The sequence below is a fragment of the Drosophila bipectinata genome, chromosome 3L (assembly GCF_030179905.1).
Source record: "Drosophila bipectinata strain 14024-0381.07 chromosome 3L, DbipHiC1v2, whole genome shotgun sequence".
Classification (NCBI taxonomy): domain Eukaryota; kingdom Metazoa; phylum Arthropoda; class Insecta; order Diptera; family Drosophilidae; genus Drosophila; species Drosophila bipectinata.
In genome coordinates this window covers 27,375,885-27,395,412 of record NC_091738.1, presented here as the reverse complement: position 1 = coordinate 27,395,412, position 19,528 = coordinate 27,375,885, and the positions used below count along the sequence as shown (strand labels likewise).

Below are 19,528 nucleotides of genomic sequence, written 5' to 3'. Positions count from 1 at the left end.
TAGTAAGCGTTGAATAGTGCGAGTGAAACGGCTATACAGTACTTTGATTAACCTTTACACGGAGCATGGGGCTAAAAGTTTTTCTTAGTTATGACAAGAGTTGTAGTGTTTATAATTTTATTTTAATAAGTTTAGAGTTTGACATTATTCTTTGTTTTTGTTTTTGGACAGCCAATCTTTTGTTTAAGTTCTTAATTCAGCGGCGTTTAACAATGTGTGTTTTAAATTTGTAGTTATTTGAAATGTGTCCCTAACAATATGTAAAAATATGAGTTCAAGTTGTTTTGTTCCCACAAAGCTCTTTTTTCAATGCACTTTGGAACATTCACAAACTTTACGCCTAGCACGTGCTTGCGACAATAATAGCAAAAAGTCATTTTTTGCTTGGCCACTTAAGGGTTAAAGGTATGAAAACAAAATCACCTTTCAGTTTGACAGTTTGGAATTAAGGGACCAAACCCGAACGATATGTCAGTGGAATGGACTACCTTATATAATTGTATCATGCCCGAGATAGGGCCGTGCCGACCTCTGGTATAGACCAGTGGTGGCCACCCCAATACATTGATATAATTTTACCGCATTAGTGTTAGTAACGAATAACAGGAAGTAGGCTTTGAGCATGACGTTTCACATATTTATACTGTGTGTGTGCGGCAGAGCTCGGGCAGAGAAATTTCCTATGCCCCCGAGATAGGGCCGTGCCGACCTCTGGTATTGGTATTGAATAACGAATGAAATGTAACACAAACTAAAAACCTTCTAGAAGACTATTCATAGGTCTTTATCTTCACTTCTTGCTTTCATCACTAAATATATTAATAAGCGAAGGCATTTCAGAAATATTTCAACCCAAGCCCAAGCGCTCTCAATGATGAATGGAACAGATGAATTTGCAGCTGTTTTTCTCTTGCCATCCTACTGAATACCTTCAGTGTTTTTTCCCCTAGGACAAAAGTATGCAACAACAATTTTTTGCTGAGAGTCCATACCTTTAAACTTTAGTTAAAGGGTGGGTAGAAGGGTGGGTATGATATAGTCATACCATATGTCGGTCCAACAGCCATTCTTTCTTGTAAGAGTTTTTTTTTAGTCGCGGTCTACTTGTATTAAAATTGATGGAATGAATCGTGCAGCAATTAGTGCTTTCATCACAAAGCTTAGAGGCCCAGACGTCCGAGGGGCTCTTGGGAAACGAATTTTGGTTATTAAACTAAATAGAAAAGACAGAAAGATTACTAAGAAGTATTACTTTGGAAGTTTAAATACGTTTTTTTAAATTTAAAGGACAGTTAAGAGAGATGATAGGATAGAGACCATTGTAGCTCGAACGTATGACCCTAAGAGGTCCGTGTTGTGCATACGTCGAAAAAAAAGATAGGAACGTGAACGATAAAAACCCATAAGATAAAATTTTCATCCATTAAGTATTACATCATTTGGTAAACAACATTTCTGAAAATCATCGAGATCGGACTAAAGATCGGACACCATTTCTGAAAATCATCGAGATCGGACCCTATGAGGGCCATGTTGTGCATACGTCGAAAAACACGATAGGAACGAGAACGATAAAAAGACATAAGATTGAATTTTCATCCATTAAGTATTAAATCATTTGGTAAACAACATTTCTGAAAATCATCGAGATCAGACTAAAGTTGGCATTGGGCAAAAGCGGATTAGAAAGTTTGGATTTTCTATGGACTTCAATGTTTGCCAATTGCTTTGTTCTACCGAATTTTATAAGGATTGGCCTCCTAGGTGGCTACTGGTTGCTAAGAAATCTTTAAACATTCGTGTTTTTGAAGGTAGGAAATCAATCAGGAGTTCATACAGATTCTACTTTTTGCATAACTAATTGGTCTACTCAATATTGCAAGGATCAGACAACTATATCCTATAGCTGCCATATAACTGAACGATCTAAAATGACCCAGCTTTGGTATTTTTAAAGATAAAATCTTGGGCCTTTTTGAAATAAACTGTTTAACGAGATTGTTTTATCTCACACTTGCAAAATAACAAAAAAAGGGTGTCTGCTAAATATTTAAAAATGCGAAAAAAAAGATAACGAAAAGAAATGGTCGTGCATCATCAACGTTATAAATTCGAATGTATTTCTCTCTAATCTTAAGCCTAACTTATCTATTGCGGCGAAGCGGGGCGAATTCGCACCAGAGCGAATATGAGCTTTCGCTCCCGCTACGCCCTAAGCTATCTTAGAGTAAATTTAGAAACTAACAACTACAAAATACAATTCAACTATAAACTATAATTCAAATCTTCGACAACTTCAATACAATAGCAAAACAATTAACATAAACATAAGCATCGGTGGTTGAACTATATTTCCCATTTTCAATGACTATATTCGACACTTAACTGCAAGGGTATATAAACTTAAAAAATTTCATTTCCTTTATCGGTTTTAATAAAATTAATAAATCAACACACAAAAAAATTCGTAATCCTTAATTAATTATCCTCTGGAAAAATTTCTTGACGAGGTAAAATAACAATGTCGAATCTGTACCTGTATGGTACGAAAAAGTGCAATATAGTTATATAAAACGGCACGAAAAAAATCAGGGACTGCAAATAATAATGAAAAGTTAGAATTATAAAAAAATTTTATTATCGATTTTTATTATAAAAATCAAATATAACAGGAAAGTGCAGCTATAGGCTTTTAACCACACGTTAACTAACATTCAAAGTGTTTGGTCATTGATAAGTAAATAAAATCATCTTGTATAAAGTTAAACGTTATAAATATAAATCTTTATTTGTGCCGCATATGAAATTATGATTTATGGTACAATATGTATGTGAAATGCAATTTAGGGTGCGAGCGCAATAGAAAGACGAATGAGAGAGGCGCCAACCTTCTAGAATAGGCTGAGCGGATGCTCGCTAACTTTAAATGCCGAATTAGTAAAGCCGAGCGGCCGAAAGAGAGTCAGCTTGCGACCAACAATACATCAGCTTATAATTAATTATTATGTATAAACTAGTCGCTTGCTGCTTGACCCGACATTCTCCCCCCAGTTGGGGCTTCTACTCCAACTTCATCCTTAAGGGGCAAAAGGCACAGCTTAATCACTGCTCGCTTGGTAACGGAAGATGAGGTTTTTATCACCGCCACTCGATTAACCCGGGATTAACTCCATTATTCTGGCAAGTGGCCATTTCATCGGAGGTAGATTCTCGTCCTTTACTAGCACCACATCGTTCGGGGCCAAGGCAGGACCGGAGGCGCGCCATTTGGAGAAGGCTTAGGTACTCCTCCTTCCATCGGGACCAGAAAGACTGCTTCAGGAAAGACACGCGCTGCCAGCTGTCCAACCGGTTGAAGTTCAGCTTTGTGACATCAGGCTCGATAAAGCTGACTGACGGACCACCAGTTAAAAAATGAGCCGGGGTCAGAACATCAAGGTCTGCAGGATTTTCTGAAAGAGACAATAAGGGTCGTGAATTTATAATAGCCCCAATTCGCAGCGTTCGCAGCTCCACGAATCCAAGAACTGCAGATCCGACAGCTCGGTAAAAATGGTGCTTGGCGGTTTTAACAGCCGCTTTCCACAGACCACCGAAATGCGAAGATCGAGGAGGAATAAAATGCCATTCGATGGACTCCATAGAGCAAAAGTCCAGCAGTGCCCGTTGATGCTCTTCGCTTAGAAATAATCGGCGCAGCTCCTTTAGCTCGTTTTTGGCTCCAACAAAGTTGGTTGCGTTGTCAGACCAAATATGTTGAGGCCTTCGGCTGGTGCATATAAACCGCTTCAAAGCCTGCAAAAAAGACATTGTGGACAGATCCCTTACAAGCTCCAGGTGGACGGCTTTGGTAGCAAAACAAATGAAAATGCTAACGTAACATTTTACTGGAGCCTTATTACGCACTTCCGGCTTATAATAGAACGGCCCACAAAAATCCACACCAGTGACTCCAAAGACCTGGGAGCCGCTGACTCTTTCCTCCGGGAGATCAGCCATAATGTGCTCCAACAACCGAGGCTTAGTCCGGAAGCATCGGATGCATTTGTGTATTGCCTTCGTCACGGTTTTTCTCCCCCCAATTGGCCAATATTGAGACCGAATGATTGCCAACAGAGCGCGAGGTTCCGTGTGTAAATTTCGCTAATGGAAGTCAACAATTATAGCCAGCGTAACTGGATGGCTTCTTGGAAGGATAATTGGATGCTGACTATCAAAATCCAACGACGAATTTTTTAGCCGACCGTCTACGCGCAACAGACCAAATTTATCCAAGAAGGGAGAGGATGAGGCAAGGGCACTGGATGCCGCTATCTCTTTTCCATTTTGAAGCGACTTTATGTCCTCCCAAAAATGCACATGCTGCATTAGTCGCAATAACAGCTGTGTTCCAGATTTTATATCGCTAGCCGTGACACCTTTGTGGCGAGTTTGTTTAGAAAACTTGTACACGTAAGCGAATACCCTCTGCAGCGCTGGAAACGAATTAGCGTACTTAGAAACCGCTGTTATATCCACGTACGGAGACTGAATGAGCAGAACCCTTGCACGTAACTCCAGGGTTGATCACTCAGATGGGACCATGGTTGGCCACGCCTTTTGGGATCCAATGAGAAACGGAGGACCGTGAGACCACAGCTTATTCTCAACCAATTCATTGGGAAGAGCACCACGCGACAGGATATCTGCTGGGTTCAAAGAAGTGGGAACATACCGCCACTCCATTTCTCTAGTTAGCTTCTGAATGGTCGAAACTCGATTGGCGACGAAAACATTAAACCGAGAGGGTTCTTCTCGAATCCAAAACAGAGCCTCAGCAGAATCGCACCAGCAAAAATAATTTCCAACGTAGACCTTCAACTGTGCTACTTTCGACATAAGTCGAGCCAACAACTGGGCTCTCGATAACTCCAGCTTCGGCACCGTTACAGTCTTTAAAGGCGCAACTCGAGACTTCGAGCAGAGTAAATAGCTTGCAGATCCTGCGCCCTTGGACACGACATAAACGCATGCCCCATACGCCTCAATGCTGGCGTCACAGAATCCATGGACCTCCACCTCGGATTTCGATGTTAGCGCCCATCTAGGGAATTCGGTGCGCTGCGTACTAACAAAGCTGCTACAAATCATATTCCAGTCGCAGTGAAGAGCTTGAGGAAGACTTTCATCCCAGGACAACTTCTCACGGCACAGTTTCTGGAGAAAGATCTTCGCTTTTGAAATTACAGGACCGACAAGGCCTAATGTATCATAGAGCCGAGCGACTGAAGGCAGAACGATGCGCCTAGTGGGCTTTGAGATTGTTAGTAGACACTTCCGAAAAAGACCGAGTCGCCTGGCCTCATCAAGGCGGATCTCAGGGGGCATTGATAGAAATCGGGGGCATGCAGACATTATATGGGACCATCCACCGCATAGAGCACAGATAGAGAGAAGCGAATTAGTACCAATAAAGGATGATCTACTATTATTTGCAACTCGACGCCTTCCCACATGAGCGCCCGGGGCGTATGCAGCCATGGCCATGTCCATAGCCTCCAGCGTCCTACATCGCTGCTTCAAAAATTCGGCCATCGACTCCTAAGTAGGGATGGCGTCTGAAACTGAGGAGTTTTGACTCTTCTCCCACTTAGCCTGGGTAGCTGGGTCCAACCTTTGGTATCTGACCCTGTCGCACGTGTAGCATGGCATTATCCACCTTGGAAACAGGCTGAAGAGCTCCTTGGATCCTCTGTAAGTCCTGGAGAATATTGGGGTTTGATTGGGTGCTCCTGTGACGGCGCCGCTGGAGTTCATGATTGATAATATTAAATTCCGAACAACCCGAAGTACCATTTATATAAAATAAATATAAGTCTATATAAAATAAAGTATAAAGTCTATGAGCGGGCGAATGCACTTGCTTTGTGGAACGTATGTTTGTATGTGTGCTTACGAACTAACGTTTATGTTTATGTCTGTATGTATGTATAATATATTCTATATTATAATTTGTTTATTATTATAAACAAACTTATTAGCGACGTATGAAACTTGTTCACATAACACTGTTTACAAAATGGGGTTGTTTTTGTTTTAGTAATTGTTTTATGTGTATATATTTAAATATATTAACGGTCACGTCGGGGTTCACCAATGTTCATCACCAATGCACGAACTCATAATCACCAATTAAGTCTCATAATCTTAAGGTCGTGAGTTCGTGCCTCACCCGGGGCACCAATGCACAGTGGTCCGGCTTGTATGAAGAGAGCGGCCAAAAATAATTCTAGTTGAGGTAGGGACTGGAAACTTTGCACAAAATATTTATATTTTTATTCTAAAATAATATATTAAAATCAGTCAGATCGGGCAACTATATCATATAGCTGCCATATAACTGATTGATCGAAAATGCTATAACTTGGGTGTTTTTACAGTTAGAGAGTTCAATTTTTGTAAGAATGCTATATTTGACAAAATAACACGACCTACCAAATTTCATAAGGATCAGCCGACTATATCTTATAGCTGCCATATAACTGATTGATCGGAAATTATATAACTTCGGTGTTTTTAAAGCTAGAGAATTCTGATTTGGTACGAATGCTATTTTTGGGAAAATAATTCAACATGCCAAATTTCATAAGGATCAGCCGACTATATCCTATAGCTGCCATATAACTGAAAAAACGGAAATTACCCAACTTTCATGTTAAGATGGTGTTAGTATTTTTACGATATTAGACACATAGGCAAATTTTGGCAAAAAATTGTTGCACATTTGTTACCCTTGGAGACTGACAAACACATTGGTATATTAACGAATTGTAGAATTTTGTGGGATCACTACTAAAACTTCAGCTAAACATGAAAAATACGTTCAAAATATAGGAAAAAAAACATGCATTAGTTCATAGTAATATAATAATAACAATAATTATTATTAATATATCAAATTGTATCTCATTTTATAGAAAATACCTTCAACTTCAAAATCCATTACAAATAATTTGAATTTGAACACGTAAATAATGATCTGACCACTTCAAAGTGCAGTATAGTTGTGAAATATTCGTGATGCGCGCAGCCGCGCTTTACAAATGAGCATCTTCAAATCATTTTTTAGAAAATCCAGTTCGATTTTTAGAAAAATCTGGTTTGTCATGAAGAAGCTTGGACATTTTAGAGGCGATTTGTTTACTTTTCGATTATTTTTGTCGTTATCAATTTTTTTATTTTTGGCCTATGGGAGCAACCACTGTGCAATGTTTGGTCGTTGATAATTTTCAATGCCAGTAAATAAAATCATCTTGTTTTAAGTTAAACGTTATAAATATAAATCTTTATTTGGGCCGAATTTGAAATTATGATTTGTGTTACAATATGTATGTGAAATCTAATTTAGGGTGCGAGCGCAATAGAAAGACGAATGCGAGAGGCGCCAACCTTCGAGAATAAGCTGAGCGGATGCTCGCTAGCTTTAAATGCCGAATTAGCCGAGCGGCCGAAAGAGAGTTGGCTTGGGACCAACAATACATCAGCTTATAATTAATTATTATGTATAAACTAGTCGCTTGCTGCTTGACCCGACACAAAGTTTAAATTTATCGACTCACCGTACGGGAAAAATCCGCTCAGATTGGGAAAAATCCAGCGTTCGCCCCCTTCTTCCCCCCACGGCCATACTACATATTCAGTACAGAAGCAGATTAAAAAGGGTATTACTCCTCTAAAAAGTATCCGATTCCGATGAATTTTGATTTGGAAGTGTAGATTAGCCATTGGCCATAAAACATTTCCCAAACATTTTCCCACTCTGCTCAGTCTCTGTGGGGGGGGCAGGGTAACTGTCGACCCCCTGTTCTAAAAAGCCTTAACAGGGCGTCGCGGATCTCCGCCCGGGTAGACCTTTCTTTTCTCCGCAGCTCGTGGAAACACTTATGGAGAATTTATTTAATAACAAAAAAGGAGTCGGGATCTCCAAAAAAAAACCCAACCAAATACCCAAGACATCAAGTGAGTCCGGTCAAGAGATAAACCACATGGCAGCGAAGATGACGAGTGTGCCCAGCTACCAATTACATAAGCGGAGGAGATCCTACGAAGCCACTAACGGACAAGACGGCCAAAAGCTCTGAAGAGTGGCTCAAAAAGGTAGAGTGGGCAAGGAACGACCGCAGCAAAAGCGCTCCCAGGGCGTACCGGGAGGACCAATGGCGAATCGATCAAGGATACTGTACATATGTCGTCATCTACTGCAGCAATAACTGTAGCAATATATTGTGCTACAGCAATAACAATATGGGAAGAGCATATGCCAGGGACTTTCCACTGCTTGACAACACACACAAGCGATCTATGCGTATTACACCCTTGCGCTCGCACTGTTTTAAGCCAAATACCGGATAATATACGGATATGGTCATGGCCGAGATTTTGTATGCAGCGGGACGCGAGCCATTGACTTCGATCTTTCTACTTTCAGAAATACTTTCGATCAAGCGATCATCCTAAGAGCATCTAAACATCTAATATAATCAATAAACTGTAACACTATAGGGTTTTTGAAAAAGTCCCAAACTTCTATCTTCGAAAATACGAAAGTTGATATTTCTACCAAATACCATTTACGATCGTTCAGTTATATGGCAGCTATGAGATATAGTCGGCCGATCCTAATGAAATTTGGTAGGTTGGATAAACTGATTAAAAATAGAATCTGTATTAAATTCCAGCTTTCTATTTTTAAAAACACGAAAGTTGGGTCATTTCCGATCGTTCAGTTATATGGCAGCTATAGGATATAGTCGGCCGATCCTTATGAAATTTGGCATGACGTAATGTTTTGCCAAAAATAGCTCTCATGTCAAATTTGAACTCTCTAACTCTAAAAACACAAAAGTTATACCATTTCCGATCAATCAGTTATATGGCAGCTATAGGATATAGTCGGCCGATCCGGGCCGTTCCGACTTATATACTGCGTGCAAAGGATAGAAGGGTGTGTGCAAAGTTTCAAGACGATAGCTTTAAAACTGAGAGACTAGTTCGCGTAGAAACAGACAGACGGACAGACAGACGGACAGACAGACGGACAGACAGACGGACAGACGGACAGACGGACAGACGGACATGCTCATATCAACTCAGGAGGTGATCCTGATCAAGAATATATATACTTTATAGGGTCGGAGATGTCTCCTTCACTGCGTTGCACACTTTTGACCAAAATTATAATACCCTCTGCAAGGGTATAAAAATTAGTGGGAATGTATTAACAAAACATCAAACTATTATGTCTCATACTCAAAATATTAATTATTACCAGAATATGTTAGCATAACAACTGCAAATTCAGCTGTTGCATCCGAAAGCACGAAAACTACGTTTGTAATTTTCACATAGTGATTTGTTAAATTATATTATTCGTGTAAATCACCATTTGAAAAGAAAAATAGTAATGGACACTGATTTCACAGGTTTGTACTACATGTTAAATGTATTAACTGTTTAAATTGTGCGTGTCTATATTTACATTTTGTCATTTTATAAATGCACCTTAAGCTGAATTTTGGGAAACAAATTTCAACTTTGGGAAGAGTTTTGAAATAGAAGAAATAGAAAATTTTCAATTTTCAATTTTCAAATTTTCCAAGTGTATGTTGTAGCGTTGTCAATACTGAGCAAAGGCTGTTAGTCTTATTGTGCACTTTTCCCCACTATTGGTGCAATTTGAATTTTTCTTAGATAACCACCAGAGAACGGCACGGGTGACACTTTTCGACACCCTATGCATACCCATAAAAATTTGTGTGCGAGTACCACTCGCCACACAAAACAAAAAAGGCAATAACGACACACACAATTTTTGGATGAGTACAAAGTGTCTATTGCCTTTCTTGCACCCATGATTTTGTGCCTATTGCCTTTCTTGCACCCATGATTTTGTGCCTATTGCCTTTCTTGCACCCATGATTTTGTGCCTATGTGTCTTGAGACGCAAAACACCCGAGTGTTTTTCGGTCGCTTGTTCGGATCATACCAACCACCCTAAAAAAAAAAGGGGAAAGAGAAAAATGGTAAAAAAAATGATCGTTGAAGATTTTGTCTTTTTCCTTTTCTTTCCTTTCTGTCCTTTTCTAACTTCCTAAGCGTCTAGACCTGCACGGGTACCTAGAACATACAAAAGTAAAAACAACAAAACCCTTTCCAACGATCGTTTTATGATCTTCTTTTTGTGCCTTTCTTCCACCCATTCGTTTTTTATTTGTGCTTGCGATCCACCCATCCGTTTTTTGTGTGTGCCTGCGATCCACACATCCGTTTTTTGTTTGTGCCTGCGATCCACCCACAAGAAACTTACTGGGTAAAAAAAGGCAAGCACCCGAAATCATGGGTGTTTCCAGACACCCGAAGTTTCGTGCATTGTAAATACTCATGCACAAAACTTCGTGCATGCAAGACACCCGAGTGCCTAAAATAACCGGTGTTTTTCGTCTGCACTCATTGTGCGAGTGGCAAGCTGGCGTTCTCTGATAACCACACTTTCTCCAACGCCGATTTGGTCGCTGCTTGGAAAAGGACCGGGCTGAGCAACAAATGGCTGTACAATGTTTTTTTGAACGCCATGCAAGTAACAATGTGAATAATGCAATTTTGAAAGAAAAAAGCCACCAGTTTGTAATGAAAGTATTGTGAAACACGGTGTTTCCAGTCGGCTATTTTGGATAAGTAGCGTCTGAGTCCCAAAACGAGCTGTATACATCGGACAGGCTTCACCACTCAAGAAAGCACAGCCGATTACATTCCTTCGCTGATGTGTTCAACAGAGCTATGGATACATCAGATCCAATTATTTCGTCCCTTAATTTATCGAGACGCATAAAAAACAACAGAGTTTTCCACTTCCAATTGGGGTAATTGAGATGCTTTCGTGCAAATACAAAGAAAATGTTTGTCTCGAAGATGACGAACTTGACGATTCAAGCTTGTTTTTTTTAGATAATATTGATATAGAAAATAAAATAAATGAATAATAAGATTAATACTACTGTATGAAGGAATTTTTTTTTTCATTTTCAGCTTTTATAGGCATTTGTATGGAAAAACACTGAAATCCGGTATTTTAAACTCATAGTTCCCAACTCATAGTTGGTTTAAAATTGCTATATCTATTTTTAATTGCTATATTGCTATATTCATTAATTTATCTTTACTTTTACCCGATCGTTTCTATGGGAGCTATAGGATATGGTTCCTGATCCGAACGATTTTCATAGTATATGTGCCTAGGATCAAATAACAACGATTGGTAAAGTTTCATGTCGATATCTCCAAAACTGGCCGAGTTATTAATTAATGCCACAAAAACAGGTCAAAAACCCCATAGTGCAGTGCAACAGTGATTTGGAATCACCGATTTTAAAATTTCACACTTTTTTAATAGGTTTATTCAGGCTTAGTGAGACAATATATATATGGGTCAAAAATGACAAATTTTTTTTTTAAGTTGTACCGAAAAAATTACGTTAAAGTCCGAAAAACCGATGGAAAAACGTCGGTTTCTTCTTTAAAAATGTTATCCTTTTTGTTTAAAAAAATTGAAAATCTTTTTGTTTTTAAAGCTACAACATTAAACTATTGATAGGGTGACCAGATAGCTGAGGTGGGAAATACGGACACCGCCGTTTTGTCGTATCCCCCCCCCCCCCCCCCCCCCGGTATATTGAAATTATACTTTGCATATTCTTGATTGACTGATTGAGAATAAAGCGAATAAAAAAGTCAGCTGTTACAGAAATACACAAAGCAACGCTAAAAGCAATGTACATATGTACGCGACAGTATGCATACATACATAGCAAACCGAACAACCAGACGCAATCGTACCATATTTCTAGGGCATTTTACCGTTAACGCGTGCTAAACTAATTGCGCGTTCTCTACGTCAGCTGCGAGCGCGGGCGCTTTCGAATGTTTAAGTCTAGAAACTCCTTTCGGAAAAATTGCAGGTGCAACCTGTTTTTTCGTTAAAAACGCGAAAAATACGGACATTTTACAAAAAAATACGGACGAACGGACACAGAGCTGAAAATACGGACATGTCCGTATTAATACGGACGCCTGGTCACCCTAACTATTGAATACGTGGGAAATTTAAAAGTGGGTTAAGACTACGCATTTAGAAATTTTAAAGCGCAAAAAAGTCTCGAAAAACGGATTTTTCTAAATAAGTTACAATTTTGAGGATGTTATTATACACATATTTGAAACATAGGTTTGTATTATATTCGACCTCATAAACTTTTCCTACTATGTCACTTTAAAAGTTCTCCCACTTTTTTTTTGTTAACTGTTGAATTAATAAGTAAATGTAAACATGTAATACTCTCTGCAAGGGAAAATAAAATAGAAAAATATTTTTTGCCAAAAATAGCGCTCGTGTAAAATTTGAACTCTCTAACTCTAAAAACACCAAAGTTATACCATTTCCGATCAATCAGTTATATGGCAGCTATAGGATATAGTCGGCCGATTCCGGTCGTTCCGACTTATATACTGCGTGCAAAGGAAAGAAGGGTGCGTGCAAAGTTTCAAGACGATAGCTTTAAAACTGAGAGACTAGTTCGCGTAGAAACAGACAGACAGACGGACATGCTCATATCAACTCAGGAGGTGATCCTGATCAAGAATATTTATACTTTATAGGGTCGGAGATGTCTCCTTCACTGCGTTGCACAGTTTTGACCAAAATTATAATTCCCTCTGCAAGGGTATAAAAAGTCTATTTTCATGTATTATAAGTCTAAGTATTTGCCTTGCAAGTGTAATTTTCAAATGTTCAGAGGGCTTAATTAAATCGAGTATGGAGAATCATATTAATAGACACGATATTCTCCCTCCAAGGTCCTATGCTTTTAGGAAAAACCATTCAACATCAGATTGTATCAATGATGTGATCAACACTATAGCTAATTTTAAAGCTCGTGGCTTCCACGTTACAGCAGCAGTTCTTGATTTAATCAAAGCGTTTGACGCGGTCAAAATTCCTATCCTAGGTAGAAAATTAGTAAATTTGGGTTTTAAGCACTCTCGTATTAAATTTATTATAAATTTCCTTAATAAAAGAAATTCAACTTTGGGCAAGGCAGAGGTTAAAGTCGACAAAGGGGTTAGTCAGGAAAGCTGTCTAAGCCATATTCTATTTAACCTTTAAACTCTTGAGCTTCTTAATCTAAGCAACAATCATGACTGTACTCTTTTACAGTATGCGGACGATTTTTTTAGTCTGCTATGACAAGGTTTTTTCGTTGGCTGAATCTAAATTAGAGCAGAAAGTTAATCTCCTTATGGAAATGTGTAATTTAATCAATCTTACATTTAATGCAAATAAATCAGCCACTTTATACTTTAACCTAAGAATAAGAGCTCTTAACGTACAGTGTAATAGCATAGCCTTAAATAATGTTCTAACAACTCGTCTGTACCACAGGTTAAAAAATTTTATTTCAAAATTAAATGAAACAAATATGTTTATACAAATGCTTAGTGGTTGTCACTTCGGAGTTCATCCTAATCCCTTATTTTTTTAAAGCTTTTATTAGATCTAGGTTTGAGTACGCCTGTTCCTCATTAGCTAACTTGTCTAATGCAGCTCTAAATATTATCAATTCCCTTGCAAATTTTCACCTGAGAAAAGGGTTAGGCCTTATTAAATCAACTCCTTTTAAAAGTTTTTATCATCTCGCCACAGCTAAAGAGTTAGCCAAATCCTTCGCGTACAGACTTCCAACTGCTTCACTCTTACCTCTTTCGCATTAATAAAACCAGTTATAGTAGAATCTACACTAAATATATAAACATTTTTATTCATATTGCTCCAATCAACCCTATTTTTACTTTCCCCCGCAATTTATCCCTAGACACAAATTTTTTTAAAGGTACCTGCGTTAGCAAAAAACAAGCTAATGAAATCATTATTTTGAAAAATGAAATGAAAAATTGAATTGTTTTAATAACATGCAAAGGGACATTTTTTACATGGACGGTTCAGTTTCGAAGTATTTTAAAGGTTATGCATTTGTTCATTCAAATTCAAATACTTTTGATAGTTTCTTTACTAACAAAAAGCTGTCGTCTATTGATTGATTTTGATTTCCAATTGCAAAACGAAATATCTGATAGATAAGCTAGAATGCTCCTTCAAATATTTTGGACATTGAATGATGCGATCAACCATATATTTCATAATATTCAAGATGATTGGGAAAGATGCTATTTGCGACACATGCAATTTAATTGTTCAAAATACAATATTATTTTAAATTGTTCAAAATACTCAAACATTCGCCGTCATTTTCCAACACTTTTAAAATATAATGATATTTATTGCTTATTTGCAAATGAACCAATCGACAACTACACCGCCACTCGCAAGACTCTATCTCGACCAGGGTTTAATTCCATTATTATTCTCGCAAGCGCCCATTTCATCGGAGATAGGTTCTCGTCCTTGACTAGCACCACATCGTTCAGGGCCAAAGCAGGACCGGAAGCACGTCATTTGGAGCGCTGGTCCTCCTTCCATCGGGACCAGAAAGACTGCTGCAGGAAACACACGCGCTGCCAGGTGTCCAATCGGTTGAATTTCAGCATTGTGACATCGGGCTCGATAAAGCTGACCACCAGTTAAAAAATTAGCTGGGGTTGGAAAATGAGAGGGGTTGAATCCAAGAACTGAAGATCCAACATCCCGGTAAAAATGGTGCTTGGCTGTTTTAACACCCGCTTCCCACAGTCCACCGAAATGCGGAGATCAAGGAGGAATAAAATTCCATTCGATTGACTCCATAGAGCAAAACTCCAACAGCGCCCGTTGATTCTTATCGCTTATGAATAATCGGAGCTCGTTTTTGGATCCAACAAAGGTTGGTTGCGTTGTCAGACTTTGTTCAGGCCTTCGGCGACCGCTGCAATTCTGCAACTCTTTGCGCAGGGAGATCAGCCATAATATTCTCCAGCAAGTGAGGCTTAGTCCCGAAGCCTTCGTCACCGTTTTTCTTCCCCAATTGGCCAATATTGGGACCGAATGTTTGCCAACAGCGTGCAAGGTTCCGTATGTAAGTTTCGCTCATGTAAATTAACAATTATAACCAGCGTAACTGGATGGTTTCTTGGAATTATGATTGGATGCTGACTATCAAAATCCAATGACGAATTTTTTAGGCGAACGTCTACACGCAACAGATCAAGTTTTTTTTAAAAAAGGAGAGGATGAGGCAAGTGCACTGGATACCACGATCTCCTTTCCATTTTGAAGCGCCTTTATGTCCTCCCAAAAATGCACATGCTGCACTAGTCACAATAACAGCTGTGTTCCAGATTTTATATCGCTAGCCGTGACACCTTTGTGGCAAATTCGTTTAGAAAACTTGTACACGTAAGCGAATACCCTCTGCAGTGCTGGAAACGAATTATCGTACTTAGAAACTGCTGTTATATCCACGTACGGAGACCAAATGAGCAGGAACCTTGCACGTAACTCCAGGGTCGATCTCTTAGATGGGACCGCAGTTGACCACTCATCTTGGGCTCCAAGGAGAAACCATTGCATTAGGAAATATTAAACCGAGAGGATTCTTCTTGAATCCAAGACAGAGCCACAGCAAAATTGAACCAGCAAAAATTCTTTCCAACGTAGACCTTCAGCTGTGCTACTTCTGACATAAGTCGAGCCAACAACCCGGCTCCCGATAACTCCCTATAACAGACTTCGAGCAGAGTAAATAGCTGGCAAACCTGTGCCCTTGGACACGACATAAACGCAAGCACCATACGCATCAATGCTGGCGTCACAGAATCCATGGATCTCCACCTTGAATTTTGATGTTAGCGCCTATCTAGGGAACTCGGGGCGCTGCGCACTAGCAAAGCTGCCAAAAACCATATTCCAGTCGTAGTGAAGAGCTTGAGGAACACTTTCATCCTAGGAAAACTTCTCACGGTACAGCTTCTGGAAATAGATCTTCACCATTGCAATAACAGGACCGACAAGGCCTTATGGGTGATACAGCCGAGCGACTGAAGACAGAACGATGCGCCTAGTAGCCTTTGAGGTTAACTGAATTCCTTCAAACGAAAATAGCAAGTGGTCAGTTGCAGGATCCCAAGCGACACCCAGAATCTTTATGAAATTGCTACCATCATCGAACCTTAGGAAAGACTCCCGATCTTCTTCAGGCATCTTATCCAGCACGTCAGCAAAATTGAAGCACCACTTCCTGAACGGAAATTTGCCTTTGGCAAGGATTCCGGATGTTTTTGGCCCTTTTGGAAACATTAATTGTTCATCCTCTGCCAATTGATTGGCATATAAAATAAAAATGAGGCAGGCTTAGTTCCATAGGTGACAGTATCCAGCTTAAAAACCTGTAACTTATCCTGGGTGGAATCCCGCCAAAGAATACACTGAAGATAGCTGTCCTCAGGAAAAACCCAGACGCAACGATACATTATACAAATATCTCCAGTAATAGCCACCCGATGGCATCGGAACCTTAACAGAATATGCAGTATCTTTGGCTGAATAACAGGGCCAGATATCAACACGTCATACAATGAATATCCAGAAGTGGTGACAGTAAATCCATGAGAAACAACCCTGAGTTTGGTTGTTGAACTGTCCTCCTTAAGACACAATGGTGTCGTAGAAAGTACTGGCGTGTGACGCTCGCATCAGCAGGGACTGGAGACATATGACCCAACTTCCAATACTCCCTTATGAAAGCAGCATATTGCTCCTTCAATTGAGGACGGCAGCAGAGCTTCTTTTTGAGGGAGAGAAATCGTCGAACGGCTGGGAAGTCAGATTCTCCCAGCAACTTAGAACTGCATTTTAACGAAAATCTCACAGCGTAAGCGCCGGAATCCAGCACCGTTGCACGAAATGCGCATCGCAATCTAGCTCCTCCTTCGTCCGCTTCACAATAGGCTCGGAGCAGTGTTCGATTTCCCAAAAATGGCGGAGCAACCAATCTAAACGATCATCCACCATATTTGCGCTCTTCGGAACATTCTTGTGGGCAGTGGAAATGAGCGCCCTTCTCTGGACTTGTGAACCGCCCCCACACACGACCTACCCAAGTTGTGTTTTCTGCAGCAACGGCAGGCCGGCGGAGAGCTGAATTTGCCCAACACGCAGCAGCTCATAAAAAAAATGGCTCCGATAAGAAGATTGATGCGCTGTGGACGGAAAAATTCAGGATCAGCCAAAGAAAGATTGCCAGGAATATTCCAACTGGAGACATCCAAACTGAAGCTAGGACCGTGATATTGGCGGCGATATTCGGAGCAGTGGGACATCAGGAGAACATCAACACCAACAGAGAATCGAAAATCAACTAAGTCTGTCGCAAAGCCGGTATCACCAATACCTGAGACCGGGAAGGGATCACGTGCACTTGCGATCCAGAATCCAACAGAGCTCGGCATGGAACAAAGGATCCAGCGTGACAAGAATGTTCGCTGTAGCAAGCAAATTTATATCACCGCTGCGTCCGTGTGCAACTAGTTCATTAGCAGTGGACGGTGAAGAGGCTATAGGCTCGGCTCACCAACCAAAGGCTGGCCGCTAAAAGACTGCGGTTCCAGAAAATGCAGTAGGCTGTGATGATCCCTTCCACAACTGCGAAAATTAACATAAGCACTTACGCATGTGATGACCCGTTTGGAGACTCTTCCGACAAAACCCGAGTCGCCAAGCCTCTTCAAGACGGATCTCAGGGACCATTGACAGAAATCGGGGGACAGGCATTTCATGGACAATCCACCGCACAAAGTACAGGCAGAGGGAAGCGAATTAGTAACAATGAATCTACTGTTATTTGCACCTCGACGCCTTCCCACCTGAGCGCCCGGGGCCTATGCAGCCATGGCCACGTCCATAGCCTCCAGCGTCCTACATCGCTGCTCAAAAAATTCGGCCATGGATTTCCAATGGCATCGATGGCGTCTGATCTTGAAGAATTTTGACTTTCCTTCCACTTAGCCTGGGTAGCTGGGTCCAACTTTTGAAGAATCACCTGGACGATGATGCAGCTGGCGATCTGATTTGACGTACCCAAATTCTTCAAGGCTCGCATATGGGTATTGAATTTGTCCGAAAGCCTTCGAAGAGCTGCTATTGAGCAATTTTCCAATAGGAAGAGGCCCAGAATCTCTTTCACATGAGCCCGAAATATTAAGCAACGGTTTTATTTATTTGCTTGCGGCGAACATGATACGTCCCACTGTGCGCTTAGAACCGCAGCGGAATTGTGGAACGTATATATATATGAAGTCTATGCGCGGGCGAATGAACTTGCGTTGTGGAACATAAGTATGTATATGCACTTATGCGAACTACCGATTATTTTCATGTCTTTATGTATAATATATTACATATTTTATTTTGTTTATTATTATAATCCAGGGGTGCCCAAGCTCAGCATAGGGCAGAGCAAACTCCAACTCCAATGCAAAAAATCACCAATACATTGGAGCGAGAAATTTTGTTTGCAAGTCATGTCGGTAGAGTGTAAAATATTATTCTTCAATTTTTAATAGAAAAAATTTTTTATAAAAAAAAATATTAATGAAACAAAAATTAAAACTTGTAAATAAAATATAAAAATAGAAAAAAAAATAATATGAAGTGAAAAGTTTTTTGCAGTAAAAAGTTTTCGGCAATACAAAACCAAGTGCTTTCGTATTGGTACGAAATCTGAGAAACTATGCAATTGTTCTTGCTTAGCTCGGCAATGGAGGCAAAAACAAAGAGAGTAGGAAAAACCGAAATATTGCGACCAATATTGGTCACCAATGTATGTTCATTGATATTTTCCAATGACAATAAATTAATAGTCATAATGCAGTTGATTTAAAAACGTTGTAAAAATCTTTATTTGGCGGCATATGAAACTGGACGGCCTGAAGCCGAGCGGCCTGAAGGAGTCGGCTTGCGACTAACAATACGTACTTTATTAATTTATTATTTAAACCTAATAGTTGTTTGATGCCTGATCCGACAAAGAATGCCTGGTATAGGAGAAGGTACTCATGAATCTCAAGGTCTAACGCTAGAAATACAAACAGGAAAATTCATAATCCCATTTTTTTCCGTACAGTAAGCGAGGACTTCCCAGTACCATGTGGGAATTAGGAATTGACTTCATAAATTAATTTAATTGAGAACTTAACTTTTAAAGAGATCAAGTTTGGTTGATAGCTTGATCATAATTTTTCAATCAAGACATAATTATTCCACTTGCACATTCAATTAATAATAAATTAATTATCCTAGCACAATCCGAAGTCATGAGACAAATTTGAATAAATTTATATGTATACACCCCTCACAAAGAAATCCTTGTTAATAATCAGTGGATAGATGAAATATAGCTATAGCCAGCACTATAACTGATTCAAGCAAAACATTTGTTCGAATGTTAAATACAACCTACAATAATAAAATTTTAAACATTTTCAAAATTGAGTTCGAATCATTAGA

General features: G+C 39.7%; 1 protein-coding gene across 5 annotated transcripts in view; it reads right to left on the bottom strand.

Annotated features, from left to right (window-relative positions):
- Window positions 1-19,528, bottom strand: part of LOC138926293 (uncharacterized) — a 184,057-nt gene that overhangs the window by 21,611 nt on the left and 142,918 nt on the right. The gene's annotated exons all lie outside the window — the stretch shown is intronic.